The 22,625-nt window shown below is 41.4% G+C and overlaps 1 protein-coding gene across 5 annotated transcripts in view; it reads right to left on the minus strand.

The window, feature by feature from the left end:
* LOC139353068 (uncharacterized) overlaps nucleotides 1-22,625 on the minus strand; it is a 569,019-nt gene that overhangs the window by 545,650 nt on the left and 744 nt on the right. The window lies entirely within an intron of this gene.

Here is a 22,625-nt window from a genome sequence, read left to right on the forward strand (position 1 = left end):
AGCGCGCAAGAGAGCGTGCGAAGACATCTACTATATATAGCCGCAGAATTGAAAATCTGCAATTATGGTCCGATCATAACGAGTGATGAACCAATCGATAGGTATCGCACTAACTAAGAAGATTGCATACCAAGACTTTCGAAATATAGATTTGTTTGGGAGAAAAAGCGGTGAAAGTGTAAAAGTAAAAATTTAGAAAATTGGAGCTGCTGGATACGGTGGGGATAAAAGCCCCCGGCTATTTAGCTAGTTTTATTTTTACTGAGAATACGCGTCGAATGACACCTCATTTGTTGAAATCCGATGTTCCGTTCAAAAGTAATTCAAAAAACAAGATTTTCTTCTTCTTCCCAAAATGAAAATGTTTGTCCCTTTGTTTGTGGGTTTGTATGCATCCCATCTTAGTTTTAGGGTTTTGGAAATCCTATATATTAATATAGTTTATTTACTTTATCGAATGTAATATCATTTTTCGTCACAATTGTTGATATCAGAAATTTTTGTTAAGAGCGCTTTCGCCACTACTTTTTACCTCGTTAAGAGGTGTTTTTGTTTGATGTGAAAACAAGAAAGGAAGTTAGGTTCGGCAAGTTGAAGCTTAAATACCCTTGCAGCTATAATTATTAAATTTAAAAACACCAAAAATTATATTCCCAATAGTATAAGATAATATGTTAAAAAACACCGAAGCTATAATTTGTTTCATATTATTTTCCTACCAATTTTCCGATCGTTCAAAACGAATTAAAAAATGTTATTTCCAAGCTTTGGAGGTTATATGCTAAAAAACACGAAAGATATATTTTTTTAAAATTTGTTTTTCCTATTATTCCTATGGGAGCTATAAGATATAGTTGTCCGATCCGGCTGGTTTCGCCTTATATACTACCTGCAAAAGATATAAGACTCTTGGGAAAGTTTCAGCCCGATAGCTTTAAAACTGAGAGACTAGTTTGCGTAGAAACGGACGGACAGACGGACATGGCTAGATCGACTCGCTTAGTCATGCTGATCAAGAATATATATACTTTATGGGGTCGGAAACGTCTCCATCACTGCGTTGCCAACTTCTGACTGAAATCAATATACCCTCTGCAAGGGTATAATGATTGCAAGAAGTGACGCGAAGCCGAAAGAGTTTTTAAAAGAATATGAACTGGAAGACCTTCGGGATTACCTCGAAAGTAAGTAATAATAATGCGATATCCAATGTGTAATAATTGTAAATTGAAGTGAAGTAATAATTGTGCGCTTGGTATTCCTGCGAAAAGCACAGCACTTGGTTTTTTTTCCTGGAAAACTACATTGAGCAAACATACCCTTTAGTTCCAAAAAAAAAGTTTCACTTGTGAATCACCTTGTGAATCCCGTGGGACATGTCCTCTTCCACAAGTGAAGAACAAGTGACGCTCCATATAGAAAATTGTATGGGATGTCCGCATTTTCACAAGTGAAAATTCAAATGAAAATTTTTCGAAGTCCCACGGGATTTCACTTGTTCCTTATACTCCTTTTTCGTATGGCCTGTCGCGTGCCGGTGACACGTCCCAAGTGAAAGCACTTGTGAAAATCAAATTTTTTCCATGAGTTTTCACTTATAAAATCACTTGCAAGTGACACGTCCCAAGTGAAATCACTTGTGAAAATCAAAATTTTTTTTACTTATAGAATTTAAAATACATAAATTTGTATATACTTTTAAAAATATTTTAATTAAATAATGTTATTTAGGTTTTCTGTTAAAGGACAATTATTGTTAGTAAGCCCAATTTTATGTTACGTTAATTTGCTTTTTACATTGGTCATCGCCTTCCTTAAACCTTTGTCCGGGTCCTCCGAATCCTTGGCCAACGCTCCTGATAAAATTTATGGTCATATGCTTAAAAAATGCGTTTTATTTGTTTATTTGCATATTTACCTTTTAGAGCTGTGTTTGCACCCTTTGCAGGATTTTTATTGGCGCGAAACATTTCATCATCCACTTTCGGCTTACGGAACCCATTGAATACCTTAATACTTTAAACTAAGATCAATGCACAACATCTTCAACTTAATGAAAAACTTACCTGACTTTATTATTTTCACTTTAAAAAACGAAAGAAGTAAATCTGCTGCGCACAATTTAAATGGCTTTCTTCCATTTCAATAACTCAAACAGAATGAATGATTTCTTTTGTTTTCTCTTCGCAGTAGGCGCGTGCCACTGCACCTATACCCTTTCTAAAGCGAAAAATATCAGACTACATAACTTTAACTTTTTTTAGTAAAAAATATAAAATGGAATTCTTCAAAAATGGTACTATTAAAATGTTTTAAATATTTCAATAAATTTTAACTAACTAAATTTCTATAACTTAACTAAAAATATATATTGTAATATTAATGTATAATACGTAAGCATAACATTAAAAGTAAATTCAATTTACTTAATTTTACCATAATCAAATAATTTACTTTTATAAAACAATATTAGTTGTTTTTTTTCGATATACAATAATGCTCCTAAAATATTAGGGCACTCACATGTCGCTGCGCCACGAAAATTTTTCCGCCGAAACATTAGTCGCTAGCCGGACATAACGGAGAGACTCAAAAGAAATAACGGTCCTGCCGAAATTTGTCTCTGAGAGCGCCGAGTGCAGGCAGATTATAAGACAAAGAAAGAGAGGGAAGCTCCGAATATCTGCCTCTCTTTGTTGCACGATCGTTTTCGTAGGCAGTCTTCTACACTGCGCCGACTTCTCTGCTGACGTCAACAGCGGCACAGCGTTTTAGGCACACAAAAAAACAAAAAAACTTTTTGCCTTGAGCCATGTCACCACGTCCCTACTGCAGAACTGAAGGGTAAACACATACCGCAAGAAAAGTCGCGCTTTCCCAGTCGTAAGTTGCGGAACGTGTTTTAAAAAAACATAGTTCTGGGTCGTACCTTCTTTACGCAAAACAGCACGCATGCAAATTTTCCAAGGCAAATGTGCGTGCTGGGTGCATTCTATTGCGGTGCCTTCTAGAAGTGTTTCAGAATAATGCATCCAGAAGCATGCCCAAACACCCGTTTCGGGAACGTGTTCCGAAAGAAATAGTTCTGGGTCGTATCTTTTTTACGCAAAACAGCACGTATGCAAATTTACCCAGCAAAATGTGCGTGCTGGGGGCAGTCTTTTGGGTGCCATCTGGGTGTATTTCAATATAGTGCATCCAAGAGCATTTTAGTGGGAATGTAAAAAAACCAAACTCAAACCCGAAGGTTGCCGATGCCCATTTTTTTACAATCGTCTTTTTTCGGAACTGTTCTCTTGACAAACAAATAATAAAGACAAAGGAGAACATGCAATGAAGCGATCGGTTTTTCTTGTCTCTTGCATTTCTCGTCAGTTGCATTTTTAGTTCTGAAAAGTGAAGTTCGTGCCACGTGTTTTGAAAAAGTTTGTTGCTTTCTGCCACCAATTTTACATCAATATTTTCCCAGGTAAGTAAAGTGTAGATAATTTAGTTCAATATGAACACAATAAAATAACACAGTACATGTACACTGAACATTCAAATTAAAAACATATTAAACAAATAAAAAATTGTACATACAAAATAAACATATTGTATATTTGTAATGTATATACACATATTTCAAATATATATAATATTCAATTTGCTTTATATTTTTCAGAATCGCAAAAAATGAATGGGCACACCAAGGACTGAACTGCGTAAATGACAAAAGTACATAAACAAGAAGGAAGCACCAAAGCACCGTACAGAAGGGAAGTTAGGTTAGGTTAGGTTAGGTAGGAGTGGTTGGAGACTAAATATTAGTCCCCTCACTTAGGCCACAATGGGCCCCTTGTGATACCACATGATCTCTGAAAGATCCGTTTCCCTAGCTCATGGGTTTTCTGCCTTCGCGAAGTATTCTGTTCTTCTTAAGAAACATAGTAGTTTTTGAATGCTTACGTCCTGAATGGCCGCAAGGTTCGGAAGTGTGTAGCTACCTAGGGTTTGAAAGCGCTTTAGGTTATGCGCTGGGCAGAAGCATAGGAGGTGTTCGATGCTCTCCTCTTCGTCTATCTCTTTGCAGCTGCGGCAGAAGTCGTGGTTACTTAGACCCAGCCTTATCGCATGAGTCCCTATAAGACAGTGGCCCGTGAGGGCATTTAGGAGAGTGGAGATGTCCTCCCTACTACATTGTAGGAGAGTTTTTGTTCTTTTCGTGTTATAGTTTGGCCTTGTGAGTCTAGAATTGTGGCATGTTGAGATTGAGTTCCAACGGTTGTTGGAAAGAGTATACAATCTCTGCCTGAGAAGGAGCTTGCAGGTAGCCATGGGCATCCCTACCGTGTCCTTATCACGAAGGATATCGGCGGTTGTCCCCTGTCTTGCCAGCTCGTCTGCTATGCAGTTGCCTTCAATGTTGCGGTGCCCAGGCACCCAGATGAGGTTGATTCTCAGATGAGTGGCCATCTCGTTAAGAGATTTGCGGCATTCAGAGATTGTTTTTGAGCTCGTTGTGTAGGAGTCGAGGGCCCTGAGGGCAGCTTGACTATCCGAGAATATGAAGATATCACTGTCTTTCTGTACAGACGTGTTCAGGTGGGTAGTGGCTTCCTGAATTGCCATCACTTCCGCTTGGAAAACACTACAGTGGTCTGGTAGGCGGAATGAGACTTTTATGTCTAGTTCGGGGGAGAAGACTCCCCCACCTGTTTGGGAGTTAAACTTGGAGCCGTCAGTGTATATGTTGACGGCGTTTACGAATTGATGTGGGAGGTTGTCCCAGTCTCAACGGGTGGGTATATGAATTTTGTATCTTCTTTCGAAGTTGACTATGGGTGGGACGTAGTCTGTATAACGTGGTAGGGGTGAATGTTTTGATAGGATAATGGAGTGACCCGTGGAGCCCGTTGTCCATGCCGCTGCTTCACGGAGCCTCAGCGCTGTTGCAGATGCCCAGCTTTTGGCAAGTAGGTCCAGGGGTTGGAGATCGAGAATTGTGTTTAGTGCCTCGGTGGCGGTAGTGCGCAGCGCCCCACTGATGCAGAGCTCTGCGCTCCTTTGGATCTTGTGAAGGATCCGGAGGTTGCAGTTCTTATCTAGAGAAGGCCACCAAACGATGTTTCCGTAGAGGAGAATGGGCCTGACTATTGCAGTATATAGCCAGTGAACTATCATGGGGGAGAAACCCCACTTCCTCCCTATGGCTTTTTTACAAGCGAAGAGGGCTATGGCCGCTTTGCGTGTGCGATCTAGGATGTTATCAGTCCAGAGGAGCTTTTTGTCAAGGATGACACCTAGGTACTTTGCTTGGTTGCTAAAGGTTAGGCGCGTTTGGTGTAGTTTTGGGGGAACTAGAATTGGTACCTTGTACTTCCTTGTAAAGAGAACTAGTTCGGTCTTTTCCGGGTTAACTCCCAGTCCACAGCCAGCCGTCCACCGGGAAAGGGTGGATAGGGCTGTCTCCATTAGATTACAAAGGGTTTGCGGGAATTTGCCCTGCAGTAGGATAACCACGTCATCCGCATAGGTTACCACTTTTGTGCCCGCCTCTTCTAGAAGTGATAGCAGTTTGTTGACCACCAAAACCCATAGAAGAGGTGAGAGTACGCCCCCTTGTGGGGTTCCTCTACTGACATTCCTGGTCGAGAGGGCCGATCCCATAGTGGAGTGCACTACCCTGCTGGTTAGCATGGTGTGTATGAGTCCCACTATGGGCCGCTCAATGCCCAGTTCAGTCAGAGCACCAGTGATCGCCGTTGGGGTGACGTTGTTGAAGGCGCCTTCTATGTCTAGAAACGCTGCAAGAGAGTATTCCTTATTGTGGAAGCCTCGTTCTATACTGTACACTAGAGAGTGGAGGGCGGTATCGTTGATCTACCCTTACGGTACGCATGCTGTGCGTCAGAGAGTAGGCTATGGTCGATGGTTAGTCTGATATGGGTGTCAATTAGCCTTTCCAGGGTCTTCAACAAGAAGGAAGAGAGACTGATCGGGCGGAAGTCCTTTGGGTTTGTGTGGGAGGGCTTGCCGGCTTTCGGTATAAAAATTACCTTAACGTCCAGCCTTGTTGGAATATGGTTTAGAGCAAGGCAGCCGTGGAAGATGGCTGTCAGCCAGGGAAGGGACATATCTAATGTCCGTTGTAGCTGGGCCGGGAAGAACCCATCTGGGCCAGGTGATTTGAAGGGCTTAAAAGAGTTAACAGCCCACTGAATGCGGTCAGGGTTTGAAATGTTGGCAATACTCTGGTCGTCTAGATTCACCTCTATGTGGAGGTCCTCCACTACCTGGGTATTGTTAGGGAAGTGTGTGTCTAACAGTAGTTCAAGGGTTTCCTGACTGTTTTCCGTCCAGCCATCAGCATTGGTTTTAAGATAGCCAATGGTAGCTGGAGCTTTAGCTAGAATTCTTCTGAGTCTGGATGCCTCCGCAGTAGATTCTATGCTACTGCAGAAGTTAGCCCAGGCTCTTCGTTTTAATATTCTTATTTCCTTTTTGTATAGGCTTAGTTTTGAATGATATAGATTCCAGGAGGATTCGCTATTGTTGTATTTAGCTTTATTGAAGTAAGTTCTACACTCTCTTTTAAGGTTCGCTAGGGTTGGGTTCCACCATGGGGGTTTGTGCTTTGTTTTAACTGTTCTACTTGGGCAAGCCCTTTTTAAGGCCTCACCGCAGATATCAGTTAAATAGGCTATCTAATTCTTGACGGTTGCGTATGTGTGTCGGAGGAGCGGGTAGGTTCCTGTTGAGGAGATTTTTATAGTATCCCCAGTTGGTTAATCTTAGATTAGTTATGTTCTCGGCGGGAGGATGTTCTAGACTTATTGTAAATTTTATGTATCGGTGGTCCGAGAATGAGTGTTCGATCCCCACCTTCCACGCGTCTAGCTGGTTAAGTAAGGGATCAGATATTAGAGTAATGTCTAAGACTTCCCTCCTATTTCTAGTGATGAAAGTTGTTGGGTCATTACCTTTGTAGCAGATGAATATATTTGATTGAAGGAGATAGTCGTAGAGTAACTCACCCCTTTCGTTGGTGTTTGTACTTCCCCATTGTGTGTGGTGTGAGTTAGCGTCCCCACCCAGGATGAGTTCCTTAGATGAGTGAGTGCGTATGAGTTCTTGTGTAGTGGTGTTTGGTAGTGGCCCTTCGTAGTCGTGAGCCAGATAGAATGATGCTATGGTGTGATGGGTGTGTTCGTTTAGCCTCCGCAGTAGATTCTATACTACTGCAGAAGTTAGCCCAGGCTCTTCGTTTTGATATTCTAATTTCCTTTTTGTATAGGCTTAGTTTTGTATGGTATAAATTCCAGGAAGATTGGCTATTGTTGTATTTAGCTCTATTAAAGTAAGTTCTACACTCTCTTTTAAGGTTCGCCAAAGTTGCGTTCCACCATGGGGGTTTGTGCCTTTCTTTGACTGTTCTGCTTGGGCAAGCCCTTTTTCAAGCCTCACCGCAGATATCAGTAAAAGTTTTAACTAGGTTATCTAATTCATGACCGTTTCATATGTGCGTCGGTGGAGCGCATAGGTTCCTGTTGCGGAGATTTTTGTAGTATCCCCAGTTGGTTGATCTTAGATTAGTAATGTTCTCGGCGGGAGGACAGTTTAGAGTTATTGTAAATTCTATGAACCGGTAACCACTTTCCAACCGTCTGTTGGGAGCTTCGGGTTGAACCTGGTCAGCAGGCTGAGGATAGCCTCCGGTACCGAGGGTTCCGACGGCAGCCACACCATCGCTGTCGGTCGTGACGGGATGTCTGCAGCCTCACAAACTGCCAGCTTGGCCCCGGGGTAGACCTCGCCGACTTTGTCAATTGCAGCCTTGTAGAGTGCTGCCGATCTCTCGTCTTCGCAGGCGATCAACTTTACGTTGCCCTGGTACCACCCTGCATCTGTGCAATCGGGTGGCGGTCCTGGGTTTTCGTCCAGCACTTTCAAGGCCACTGTCGCAAGGGCCCGTCTAACCAGACCCCAATGGTTTCTTGGGATCCTTCCGCCTTCATCGCTCTGGTCGATGACTCCAATGATCTTCCGATCCTTTACCACTTCCGCAAAGGATCTCGACCATGTGCCGCGGTTGGTTACTTTGGCCTTCTTGCTCGCTGGTTGAGCTGACTCCATCGACCTCTCTCGCTTGTTGCTGGTAGTCATAGCGATGTCGAAATCTGGGATATCTGCCTTCGCCCAGGCTATGTCCTCTTGGATTTTCTGGTAATCCAATTTCGAAGTCTGATCCTCACGTATCGGATTGGTGGCCAGCCGTTTGAGGATCCTGGAAGCCTTCTTTCTTTCAAAAGGTCCTGCCTGGTTAGGTGGTACCCTCTTAAACTCCTTTGCCCTGGTACTCACCACGAGACCGGCTTTGGCGCTCCCCTCAGGTTGGAGTGGCTGGTTAGCCACACCTACGCTGGTGGGAGGCTTGGGCTTGTCGCTATGGCGAGTTGGGCTTAGCCGGCTGCGTTGTTCGCTGGCCTTGGCAGGGGTCGACGTCACGTGGACTGGGGTAGTCAGAGCCGTGATCTTGCTCTTTCTTTCGTCGTTGGTTACGACTTCCGACTTTATAAGAGTGTCGGGCTCTCGTCTTGTGCAGTCTTTTTGTTTAGTATTTGTTAAGTTCTCCATGTTAAATCCCACGAGCTGCGGAGAAAGGACAGGTCCACCCGGGCAGAGATCCGCCGTACCCGGGTAAGGCTGACTTAGAACAGGCGGTCGCCACTTGCCTGAGCTCACCGTTTGAGACTGAGTTATTTGATGACTCGGGCTCCCAGCCAGATTGACTCTCGGCACGGTACGAGTGACACCTTAGTCCAGCCCGGGGTGAGATGAGTTGTGTGGGTGGGAAAGAGGTAGGTTCAAAGAGTGTGGGAATGGGTGTGTGTGAGCTATTTGTCGGAGGCGGCAGCACAAGCGCGACGTCGGTACTGCTACGGCGCAGATACCCGCTGACTGTCCGGGGCTACTTATTTGCGCTTCGTGTTGGGGGCTTGGCGGTAGCCGGGCCGTGTCCAACTTCCACGCTTATTCGTAGTTACCCTGGAGAACCAGGGCGCTCGCTATCCGCAACCTGCGACCCGTTCGGTAGCCTTCAGCTCGGCGCCCTCAGAGCCATCTCACTAGCTCTTTGGCCGAAGAGAAGGGAAGTTACTCTGATCAAAAAAAATCAAAAAAATAAATATGAAATTGAAATCCAGTTTTATGTATTCCTGGGGAAAACTTCCAGATATTTGGTTTTTGAATGCTTCTAGGTGCATTCCTGGGTACATGTTACAGGTGCATTAATAAAGAATACACCCAGAATGTATTTAGTATGTTGCTTCCAGGTGCATTAAAAAGGAATACACCCAGAAGGTGTTTAGTATTTTGCTTCCAGGTGCATTCCAGATATATGCTTCCAGAAGCATGCACCGGGTGCATTCTTTTTTGTCCCGCACCCGTGTAAAAAGAATGGACAGTCTCATCACTTCCGGAACACCTTTTTGATGCCATTTCATAATGAAAGAACGCATGATGGAATGCTGTCATTTACGACTGGGAAGGCACATGTTTAGAATTGCATTAATAATTGCGATCCAGTTTAAAGTTGTGTTGTTTTTTTAACTTCAAACGTGAATAAATGTTTTGAAACTAATAAAAAACAAAAAATGTAATGATGCAGAATTAAAACCTTATTTTATTACCTTTTCATTGATTTATATATATTAATACTTTTCTTTAAATTTAATGAATAAACATGCATAAAAAAACGAAAATTAATGTTATACACTGTAAGCATGTACATATTTAAGACTGAAATATAATAAATAAAACATTCTTAGGTGCACAAATTCAATATGATGATTTAAAAAATATTTTAACTGAGGAAGATTTAAAAGAAGCCGTTCCACCTTTGGGTCTTAGGTTAAGATTTCAAGAGAAGCTGCTGTCTTGGAGAAAATCAATAGTAAGTAATTCCTGACGTTTTAACAAGCATTAAATATTTTTGAATGAAGCTTGGACCAGATAGTGAATCGCAGTTGCTTCCCACAAACATAACCAAATCGCCGGAGACGCCGCCTTAATTTTATTACAAAGCAAAGCAGGTGCAAGGCAAAACCTTGGGCACTTTATTGGCGGAGACCAATAGAGGGAGAGCTATTTTGGATCAAGGAAAAAAACAGATGTCTTCAAGCCTGGATATGAAGAACGATCTTATAAGCATTATCCTTGAGGAGATCTTCTCAACAGCGATAACTACCAAATAATCTGATTTTAGTCTGCTGCTGGACGAAATTTGCTGTCACTTACCTGGCGAAGAAAAATGGAAGGTAAAATTTAATGGAAGAGCTTTTAATATTGATTTTTACTGATATTTTTAATCAATTTTACTACTTCATTTCCCGAGACGGTAAAAACAATCCACCGGACAAACTGTATTTCAAATACAAAAATCGAAGATCAAAGATCAATCTCAGAATCGGATCGTATCGCACTTTCGCTGAAGCTTTCTCTTAATAGAGACGGTGACAATTGGTACTTAGTGTGCGAGAAATGGAAGAAGACCTTCCATCTTCGCCAACAAGAGGTCAAACAACTTGACAGCCAAGAGTTTTTCGCAGCCTGGTCAAAATTCTCCCACGCCTAGGCAACTGACTTGATAATTTTTCGAAAAACGGTATAAAATGTATTGTATGTATAAACATTTAATTTTTTTACTTATAGATTGAAATTGATTTTGAAATGATGTACCCAAGGAGAAGGTCGTTTTTGTTTTCGAAATGGGAGACGTTCAAAAATAAAATCTTCAATTTCTATGTATACAACATTTCAAACGAAGCTTGTAAAGGACTGCTTGAACAAGCAAAATTATGCTAGAAAATTGGTAAATATTATAGTTTTTAAAATTTGTTTTTATTAAATTAACTTTTAACTATTTGGAAATTATTTTAAGCGCAACTACATCAATAATTTTTTTATAAGTACAACGCATCTACGTTGCAAATTGTGCTGTGATATGATATTTTATTAATTTTATTTCACAGATTTCCAGGATTAGCATTCTTCTGTGCGCGGTTTTACCATCTACTGCGCGTTTCGAGAACGAGAAAGGAAAACTCAGTAAAAGAGCGACTATTCTAGACTCTCAAGAGAGTTTCGTTTTAAGATTGACAACCACCAATGACTACATGGTCCATATAGAGCCCATCATCTGTAAATATTATACATCTGGATTTACTCTACAGCTTTTTGTCATTGGGAGTATCAGACGATAAAGTAAGTCCTTTCCTTACGCCATAGAATTATGCTTTAAGTCTTTTCAAATACAATCGTTGGAATACCTTAAAGCCTCTTATGATCCATGGTTGTTCATATAAAAGTATTTTTTTGAAATAGATACTCGTTTTGATAAAAAGCCTTCAAATATTTCTGCTTTAATAGACTACAAGGTGAGTTCCAAAGTAAACAGGACTTTTTTAATCTAGCGCCCTCTAGTGGCGCCATCTATATGTCTACTGGTGCGTTAGAATCTGCTTTCCTTTATCGACTTCCAGTAAAAATTTCATGACATTTCATCTATTGGAAGTGAGGTTATTGCGTTTTAAGTGTCAGTATGTTTTTGTCATCGGTGCGAAAATTAGCTTCGAACAAAGAGCCAACATTAAATTTTGTTTTAAAATTGGTAAAACTTTTACCGAAACGCTTCAATTGATAAAACAAGTTTATGGCGATGATTGCCTATCCCGTAGCAGAGTGCACGAGTGGTTTCAACGTTTTCAGAGTGGTCGTGAGGACATAAATGACGATGAACATGTGGGCCAACCAAAATCCGTGATCACCAAAAATTCCATCGAAACTGTGCGTGAATTCATAAAAAATCAGCCGAAATCATCATTGAAATTCATGGAAATAGAAATGAACATCTCCAAAACATCGATTTATCGCATTTTGACCGAACATTTGGGCTTACAAAAGGTGTGTGCACGGTTTGTTCCGCACAAATTGACTGACGTCCAAAAATTGCTCAGAATTCAACATTCGAAGGACATCATTAAAAAAGACCCGAACTTCCTTTACAAGATTGTGACTGGTGACGAAACGTGGTGTTTTCAATATGATTCCGAATGACTCTGATGGTTCTGAATGGAAGGCGCCGGACGAGTCGAAACTCAAAAAATCGCGCCTGGAGAAGTCAAAAGTGAAGACAATGCTGATTTGTTTTTATGATTCCAAGGGTATTGTCAACAAAGAATTTGTTCCACCCGGCCAAAACGTTAATGCGGTATTCTACCTTTGAGTTTTGAAGCGTTTGGTGCGCCGTATTCGACGTGTTCGGCCCGAATATCGCGAAGATGGAAGTTGGCGTTTGTTGCACGATAATGCGCCGTCTCATCGATCGACGCTTGTGTCCGACTATTTGACCAAAAATCACATTTTAACCGTCAACCACTCCCCGTACTCACCTGATATGGCACCGTGCGACTTCTACCTTTTCGGAAAAATGCATTTGCCGATGAAAGGAAAGCGTTATGCAGACGTGGAGGCCATTCAAAAGGCTTGCACCGGCATACTGGCGGCCATACCGGGCAACGAGCTAAAACACTCGTTCGACATGCTTTTAAACCGTGCAAAACGCTGTATTAAAGCAGAAGGAGCCTATTTTGAATAAAATAAATTGATTTTGCCGAAAAATCTATTTGTTCTGTCTTTTTTTTTTAAAGTCCTGTTTACTATGGAACTCACCTTGTATTTAAATAAATAATTTTGAGTCTAATCTCACAATTATAAAAAGGAAATGAAGATGAAGTTTGAATATTTCCGATGCCACAAACGCTTTGCGAATGAGGATACTCTAATGTTTTATTTTAAAATTCATCATTTTCTAAAATCTAAGAATCTTAAAATAGAATGTAAGCAATATACTTGTACTATGAGCTAATAACGTTATGGTAATAACGTTTTTATTTTTGTGCATACCAAGTTGGTAATAGCACTGAAAATGTATATGTAAAAAACATTCCGATTCATGTGTATACTTTAAATTATTCTAAGTCTTATATAAGGCTGAAGTATATCTTGTATAACATATAGCGCAAGTTACAAAACTGTATGTTTTATTTCCTTTTTAAGTTTCCAGTATTATAATGCAATAAGAATCAACATACTCAATCATACGATACATTAAAACAATAAAATAAAACAAAACTAAAAAAGACCTGCTTTTTTTTCTGCAAGCCCAATGCCTTCTTAATTGAAGAATTATAAGTTCTTATGTAAAGAACTTATTCGGCTGGATTATAGAATTTTAATCTCTTTAATGGAGCATGAGTTGTTCTTATTATAAGACCAAGTAATGTTTAAGATACTTAAAATGAGTACATACTGTTCTTGAGTGTAGTATGAATAATTCTTTTCTGAAGACTAAGTCCAGCTTAAAATGAGAATTATGTATTTTTGATGCAAGCTGCATATTATCTTGATATAAGCATTGGCCATAGTTTATTTTATAACATTTTAGACCTGTTTTAAGAACAAGTACGCCTTTATTACGGAATTAATTATATTTTATTTTAGAAAAATTCATACTTGATTTGAGAATTCTTAAACTTATTAAAGTACAATTCATACTAAAATAAAGTTGTGTTTGTACTTAAATAAAGACGATTTCTTACTTAAATCGAGTAGAACACATTCTTAATTTCGCCCAAAAATGTTCTCAAATTGAGAATGCCGGTTTAAGAACAAAACGTTCTTGAAATGAAAAATAAGCCCATTTCGTACCTGTCGATGTTTTGTGACCATTTGGGCTTGAAAACAGCCCAATGTGCTAGTTTTTTCTTAGAGTGTATAAATAATGGATTACACCCATGATTTTTTCCCCTACAAGTACACAAAAGACATTCTTAATTATGAATCATACGCTTACCAATTTCATATAACTCATTTAAGCTTATATAAAGACATAATCAAACTCTAATCAACACACATAAACAAAAGTAATTAGAATTTACAGTGGGAAATATCCTATGATTTAGATAATATTAAAATACTTCTCTCAAAAATTTTACAAAGAAGGGCAAAAAGAGGAATCAATGAAATAGGCACCCTTTGGAAATGGATATCAGGGACTCCCGATCACGATGACTTGATAACGGTCCAAAATAAAATTGATGATTTAATCCAAAAAGAAAAACAATCAATTTGTTATTAATTCTAAATTATTTAATAAAATAAAAACTCTATCTGAGAATCTTCAAACAAGTTTTTTAAACTAAGAGTTTCCATTCGGAAAGCACCGTCTTCGCTTACTCACTTACGATCTGATGAATTTAAAATTCTAAACGCTGAAGAAATCCAAGAAATATATAAACACGAACAAAAACCTGTAGTAATTTTATAAAATATATCAAAACTAAAAATCGCCATACACGAAGAGTTAATTGTAATATATATATAATACCGCATCTTAACAATCCGTTGCGAAGTGAATAATGCAAGATCCATCTCACACAATAATGGAAAACTATTAATTGATATTCATGTCACTAAATGTAACAATAGGTACTATGTATTTTCTAATTTTAAGACAGAAATATTTACTAATTATGGCACCCTAAGCCCAGAAAGTAATTGTTTTACTAGGATACTAAATGAAGAAAAAATTCTTTGTAATTGTAAAAAATTGATGTAATCCAAGAAGGAGCCATTTTTGTAAATGGTCATAATACTGTTAATGATACTAATCTAAATGGGTCATTTTTAATTACTTTTAATAATACTACTACAATAAATAGAATACCCTACACTTATCTGTACCATAAGATAATAGAATATATAATTGCTAAGCAGTATAATAATTTTTATACCCGTTACTCGTAGAGTAAAAGGGTATACTAGATTCGTCGGAAAGTATGTAACAGACAGAAGGAAGCGTTTCCGACCCCATAAAGTATATATATTCTTGATCAGGATCACTAGCCGAGTCGATCTAGCCATGTCCGTCTGTCCGTCTGTCTGAGATCTCGGAAACTATGGGAGCTAGGCTATTGAGATTTGGCGTGCAGATTCCTGAGCTTCTTACGCAGCGCAAGTTTGTTTCAGTAGAGTGCCACTCTAACGCCCACAAACCGCCCAAAACTGTGGCTCCTACAGTTTTGATGCTAGAATAAATAACTGAAATGTAATGTTCTCATTAATACCTATCGATTGACCCAAAAAAAAGTTTGCCACGCCCACCCTAACGCCCATAAACCGCCCACAAACTTAAAAAAATCGTAAATATGAACGTTGATATCTTGGAAACTATCAAAGATAGAGAATTGGGATTTCAGATTTAGATTCCGTAGCCTTATACGCAGCGCAAGTTTGTTACGCGAATATGCCACGCCCACTCTAACGCCCACAAACCGCAAAAAACCTGTGACGCCCACAATTTTTATGCTAGATAAAAAATTTTAAGTGAAATGTATTGGTCTCGACAATACCTATCGATTGGTCCAAAAACTTGCCACGCCCACTCTATCACCCATAACGCTTAAATCTTAAAATTAAATTAAAATTTCAATCTCGCTTTGCTACTTGCATATCTCTATTTAGCTGAGTAACGGGTATCTGATAGTCGAGGTACTCGACTATAGCGTTCTTCCTTGTTTAGTATCCGAACATCTTATGTCAAATGATTCGGAACTTTCATTCGATAACATTAATATATTAAGCACCTTTGTTCAAATTAAACAAACTCAAATTCCAATAACGTTAATACTGATCATATAAGCTATAATTTATTTTATTATCACGATTGTATTTAAATTTAAAAAATATCTACTATGCAAGCCACGGCAAATTCATATTGAAATAAACACCGAAAGTTATATGTCCGAAAATGAAATTCTAGTCGAATTGACAAATCATCTAAATTTAGTTTATCCGTAACTTCCAATGAATCGGGACAATTCAATTTAGAAGGGAAAGAGATATCCAGCTCATGCTCCCAGCCTCCTTTACCAATTTATAAAAAAACTCTTTATATACAACTCTTAGCTGAGAACGCCTTCCAGCTCAAGTGCCCAGCCGCCTTACCCAAGTCGTAAGCTATTTCCTATAAAAAATTATTAGCTGGGAACCCTTTACTCAGTTTTCCCACAGAGTCCCAATTGGCTCCCCCACTTCAGTTGTAGTTCATTATTAAGATTCAATTGCGCCGAGGTCATTCTAACATAAACTAAGCTGAGTCCAGCTAATGTAAACACAAGCATCCGGTCAACACCTGGCGAGCCCTAAAACTACAGCGTAATCCGTTTAGCAATCGAGCAGTGAATTTGATCACCCAATTTTCCCACTCTCTTGTGTCCTACTCTTGTCCAACTCTTAATGAGTTCCCCAATTCTCTTTAACCGAGGTTTGCTTATCAGATAATCGGCCCTTGACCAGGCAGTCCGTTTTTGCATCCGAGAAGATCGGTTCAATAATAATTGTAAACAGTAAAATAAAAGTCGATATTAATGAAAAGTTGTATCGTAGTGAATAAAAAATAAAAATACATTTTTTTAAATAATTCACCAGTGAAATAATTAATTTACATTTACCAAGTCATGAATAAATCAGTTATCAATACACCTATAACTCCGCGTTCTACATTCTCGCTCAGGGAATAGGTCTGGTAGTACTAATAAATTAGTACATCACAGTATAATCCAAGATCAGATAAATAGAGATGTTTTAAATATATAGGATATATATAGACACTCGTCTTGTTCAGTCCCACGGTACTTGGTTCGTATACACAGCTGAAAGCCCTGCCAACTGAAGACGAAGGTCAGGACATCTGGCAACTCTACAGAGCTTGGGGGAAGAAAGAGAGAACTACGAGCTTCAGCGACGGGAACAACATCGGCTGCTTTTACTTTCGGTCCATCCCATTTTTCATTTTGTAAAGTTAATTAATGATCAAGAGTGAAGTGTACGCATTATAAGCTAATGAATAAAGACTAAACTGTTATCTTTGAACTTCAGTCGTACCTACCCCCAAGAGCCCCTCTTACTATGACAGCCGTACATAGCATTTTCGGCACGGTGTCACAACTTAACATGGTGGCCCATGAGGGGACTCTTGCTTGAAGTTGAAAAATCTCAGTTGGTTCTTTCATTTGTTAGTTATTACGCCTAACACCAATCACGCCATCTAACACAAATTGCGGTCGTCTCCGTTTGTGCCCCCAACACGTGCTCTCACACCCACAGAGCACAGTCATCAATACCAACACACCCGGTCGGCTGACAGCGCTTCTACACACACACACACACGGGTGCTGCAAGAAGGCCCGTTATCATTTCGCAACCAGGAAAAAACTCCTACTCAAAGCGGAATCGGAAAAAAGTACAGCCTGCGCTCGCGCTGTAGTCAACGTTACGTAAATTCAGTCGTAAGCAGAAGGGAAAGATCACGTGACTACGGGTGCCTTTTTTGATTTATCAAACAGAGCTAGCTAGGTTCAAAACAATTTGGTAAAAATTCTCATAAAATGTCTGACCACGAAGCTGATGATCCGGCCTTAGCAGGTTTTATTACACTTCAAAAGGAGCGCTTTCAAAGTCTAACACGTCTGCAGCAGAACTATAAGAATCTCTGGTGGCACGGACCATCATGGTTGAGGCAACACTCCAGTGAGTGGCCGGACACAGAGGTACCGAACATGAAATTTGATGAGCAGTCCCTAGAAGCAAAATCTCTTCGGATTCGTTTGCACACCACCCAAGTAGACATTAATATCATTGAGCGGTTTTCGACTTACACCAAACTCGTTCGAGTCATAGCATACATACTGCGCTTTTGTCATAACACTCAATCGAAGAAAACCAGATCTTACAGTCAGCTGTCGCCGGAGGAACTGGACAATGCACTTCGCCGCGTCGTGAAAATAGTACAAGCCGAAACCTTTCAATCCGACATGCACGCGATCCTCGCAGGAAATCTTCTGCCTCCGAAGAGCATCCTTAGAAATCTCACTCCTTTTCTTGACGACGGCATCTTACGCGTTCGCGGTCGTTTCAAACATTCCAACCTTTCTTTCGATCGCAAACATCCACCGCAGCGTCTTTACAGAGCTGGTAATTCAGAACTCCCATCAAGCTACCCTGCTTGGCGGCGCTCATCTTACTCTAGCCCACACGAGGTACAAGTTCTGGATTCCAAATGGAAGACAAGCCGTCACCTAGCATCGGAAGTCAATTGATTGGCGACCTGCCGGTACACAGGGTCAACCCACCGAACCGCCCATTCATTGCGACCGGCGTCGTTTATACCGGGGCAATCGAAATCAAGGCAGCACGGCTTCGTGGGACAAGTACTTACAAGGGATACATCGCAGTTCACCTAGAAGCGGTTCCCGGACTCTCATCGGAACACTTCCTACTAGCATTTTCTTGTTTCTCTGGTCGCCGAGGACCAGTTCAACATATGTATAGCGACAACGGAACAAATTTCGTTGGCGCCAATAAGTTATTAGCAAGCGCACAACAGGCGGATCGCGACCACACTACGTGTCCTAAATGGCATTTCACTCCGCCATACTCCCCCAATTTCGGAGGCCTTTGGGAGGCCGGGGTCAAGTCGGTCAAGCATCACCTAAAAAGTATTGTCGGAAGTCACAAGCAAACTTATGAGGAACTCGCAACGGTACTCATCAGGATTGAAGTTTGCCTAAACTCTCGGCTACTTTGTCCGCTAACAGCTGATCCAGACGATCTAGAAGCTCTCACGCCGGCACACTTTCTCATTGGTGACACCCTGCTCGCACCTGCCTACTTTCGCCCTCAAAACTCGTCGTTCCGTGGGCAATTTCTGTCTCATAAAAATTTGATCCGTCAGTTTTGGACGCAATGGAGCCGAGATTGGCTGTCCCATCTTCAGACGCGCCCAAAATGGTGTCAGGAAAAGGAGAATTTTCAAATCAATGAATTAGTACTCAAGGACGATCAACTGCCTCCATCGCAATGGCCGCTCGGCAGAATTATTAGTCTCCATCCTGGAGAGGATTCATTCGTTCGAGTTGTAACACTAAAAACAAAATCAGGCAGTCAAAAACGCTCCATCTCCGAGCTTTGTCGCCTGCCGATCTCATGCTAATATGAACCAGCTGTTGCTCCCTTGGTATTCAATTGCATCCGTATGTCATTTCTCTTTCTCTTTGTCTTAGCCGCTACAGGTACAAGGGAATTCAGATCCAGAATCCTGAACAACCCATGTATCATGCTGATTTCGCATTGGCGGGCGGCATGTTCAGTCCCACGGTACTTGGTTCGTATACACAGCTGATAGCCCTGCCAACTGAAGACGAAGGTCAGGACATCTGGCAACTCTACAGAGCTTGGGGGAAGAAAGAGAGAACTACGAGCTTCTGCGACGGGAACAACATCGGCTGCTTTTACTTTCGGTCCATTGCGACCCATTTTTCATTTTGTAAAGTTAATTAATGATCAAGAGTGAAGTGTACGCATTATAAGCTAATGAATAAAGACTAAACTGTTATCTTTGAACTTCAGTCGTACCTACCCCCAAGAGCCCCTCTTACTATGACAGCCGTACATAGCATTTTCGGCACGGTGTCACAACTTAACATGGTGGCCCATGAGGGGACTCTTGCTTGAAGTTGAAAAATCTCAGTTGGTTCTTTCATTTGTTAGTTATTACGCCTAACACCAATCACGCCATCTAACACAAATTGCGGTCGTCTCCGTTTGTGCCCCCAACACGTGCTCTCACACCCACAGAGCACAGTCATCAATACCAACACACCCGGTCGGCTGACAGCGCTTCTACACACACACACACACGGGTGCTGCAAGAAGGCCCGTTATCATTTCGCAACCAGGAAAAAACTCCTACTCAAAGCGGAATCGGAAAAAAGTACAGCCTGCGCTCGCGCTGTAGTCAACGTTACGTAAATTCAGTCGTAAGCAGAAGGGAAAGATCACGTGACTACGGGTGCCTTTTTTGATTTATCAAACAGAGCTAGCTAGGTTCAAAACAATTTGGTAAAAATTCTCATAAAATGTCTGACCACGAAGCTGATGATCCGGCCTTAGCAGGTTTTATTACACTTCAAAAGGAGCGCTTTCAAAGTCTAACACGTCTGCAGCAGAACTATAAGAATCTCTGGTGGCACGGACCATCATGGTTGAGGCAACACTCCAGTGAGTGGCCGGACACAGAGGTACCGAACATGAAATTTGATGAGCAGTCCCTAGAAGCAAAATCTCTTCGGATTCGTTTGCACACCACCCAAGTAGACATTAATATCATTGAGCGGTTTTCGACTTACACCAAACTCGTTCGAGTCATAGCATACATACTGCGCTTTTGTCATAACACTCAATCGAAGAAAACCAGATCTTACAGTCAGCTGTCGCCGGAGGAACTGGACAATGCACTTCGCCGCGTCGTGAAAATAGTACAAGCCGAAACCTTTCAATCCGACATGCACGCGATCCTCGCAGGAAATCTTCTGCCTCCGAAGAGCATCCTTAGAAATCTCACTCCTTTTCTTGACGACGGCATCTTACGCGTTCGCGGTCGTTTCAAACATTCCAACCTTTCTTTCGATCGCAAACATCCACCGCAGCGTCTTTACAGAGCTGGTAATTCAGAACTCCCATCAAGCTACCCTGCTTGGCGGCGCTCATCTTACTCTAGCCCACACGAGGTACAAGTTCTGGATTCCAAATGGAAGACAAGCCGTCACCTAGCATCGGAAGTCAATTGATTGGCGACCTGCCGGTACACAGGGTCAACCCACCGAACCGCCCATTCATTGCGACCGGCGTCGTTTATACCGGGGCAATCGAAATCAAGGCAGCACGGCTTCGTGGGACAAGTACTTACAAGGGATACATCGCAGTTCACCTAGAAGCGGTTCCCGGACTCTCATCGGAACACTTCCTACTAGCATTTTCTTGTTTCTCTGGTCGCCGAGGACCAGTTCAACATATGTATAGCGACAACGGAACAAATTTCGTTGGCGCCAATAAGTTATTAGCAAGCGCACAACAGGCGGATCGCGACCACACTACGTGTCCTAAATGGCATTTCACTCCGCCATACTCCCCCAATTTCGGAGGCCTTTGGGAGGCCGGGGTCAAGTCGGTCAAGCATCACCTAAAAAGTATTGTCGGAAGTCACAAGCAAACTTATGAGGAACTCGCAACGGTACTCATCAGGATTGAAGTTTGCCTAAACTCTCGGCTACTTTGTCCGCTAACAGCTGATCCAGACGATCTAGAAGCTCTCACGCCGGCACACTTTCTCATTGGTGACACCCTGCTCGCACCTGCCTACTTTCGCCCTCAAAACTCGTCGTTCCGTGGGCAATTTCTGTCTCATAAAAATTTGATCCGTCAGTTTTGGACGCAATGGAGCCGAGATTGGCTGTCCCATCTTCAGACGCGCCCAAAATGGTGTCAGGAAAAGGAGAATTTTCAAATCAATGAATTAGTACTCAAGGACGATCAACTGCCTCCATCGCAATGGCCGCTCGGCAGAATTATTAGTCTCCATCCTGGAGAGGATTCATTCGTTCGAGTTGTAACACTAAAAACAAAATCAGGCAGTCAAAAACGCTCCATCTCCGAGCTTTGTCGCCTGCCGATCTCATGCTAATATGAACCAGCTGTTGCTCCCTTGGTATTCAATTGCATCCGTATGTCATTTCTCTTTCTCTTTGTCTTAGCCGCTACAGGTACAAGGGAATTCAGATCCAGAATCCTGAACAACCCATGTATCATGCTGATTTCGCATTGGCGGGCGGCATGTTCAGTCCCACGGTACTTGGTTCGTATACACAGCTGATAGCCCTGCCAACTGAAGACGAAGGTCAGGACATCTGGCAACTCTACAGAGCTTGGGGGAAGAAAGAGAGAACTACGAGCTTCTGCGACGGGAACAACATCGGCTGCTTTTACTTTCGGTCCATTGCGACCCATTTTTCATTTTGTAAAGTTAATTAATGATCAAGAGTGAAGTGTACGCATTATAAGCTAATGAATAAAGACTAAACTGTTATCTTTGAACTTCAGTCGTACTTCGTTTGAACTTCGGCACGGCGTCACAACTTAACACGTCTTTTTTGAACACGTGCATAATACCGGAATTGCGTATTTCATACTAAACAAGAAAAAACGCTATAGTCGATGGCTTCGACTATTAGAAACCCGTTACTCAGCTAAAGGGAGTGCGAGAGGGATGGAAATATGCTTAAAGCAACTCAACTTTTTTCACTAGCAAACCTAGCATATAGCGCCACCTATCTCCTTCTTCTAAAGCGCCACCTGTTCTACAGCGCAAAAAAAGTACATAGCGCCCCTAGCGGCCTGGTGCCGTATTATTTTTTGGTATGTAGATGTGTATTGATTATAAGAACAAAAGCTCAATAACATTTTTTCAAAATATTAAAAAATGTCGGCGCTAGACGGGTTTTAGTGTTATAGTCGGTTGTGGGCGTCAGAGTGGGCGTTGCAGGAAGCCCAAAAATCTGCATGCAAAGTTTTAGCTCTAACAGTTTCCGAGATCTCTGCGTTCATACGGACAAACCGACAGGCGGACATGACTAGATCGATTCGGCTAGTATTCTTGATCAAGAATATATACACCTTGTGGGGTCGGA

Source organism: Drosophila suzukii, chromosome 3 (genome assembly GCF_043229965.1).
Source record: "Drosophila suzukii chromosome 3, CBGP_Dsuzu_IsoJpt1.0, whole genome shotgun sequence".
NCBI lineage: Eukaryota > Metazoa > Arthropoda > Insecta > Diptera > Drosophilidae > Drosophila > Drosophila suzukii.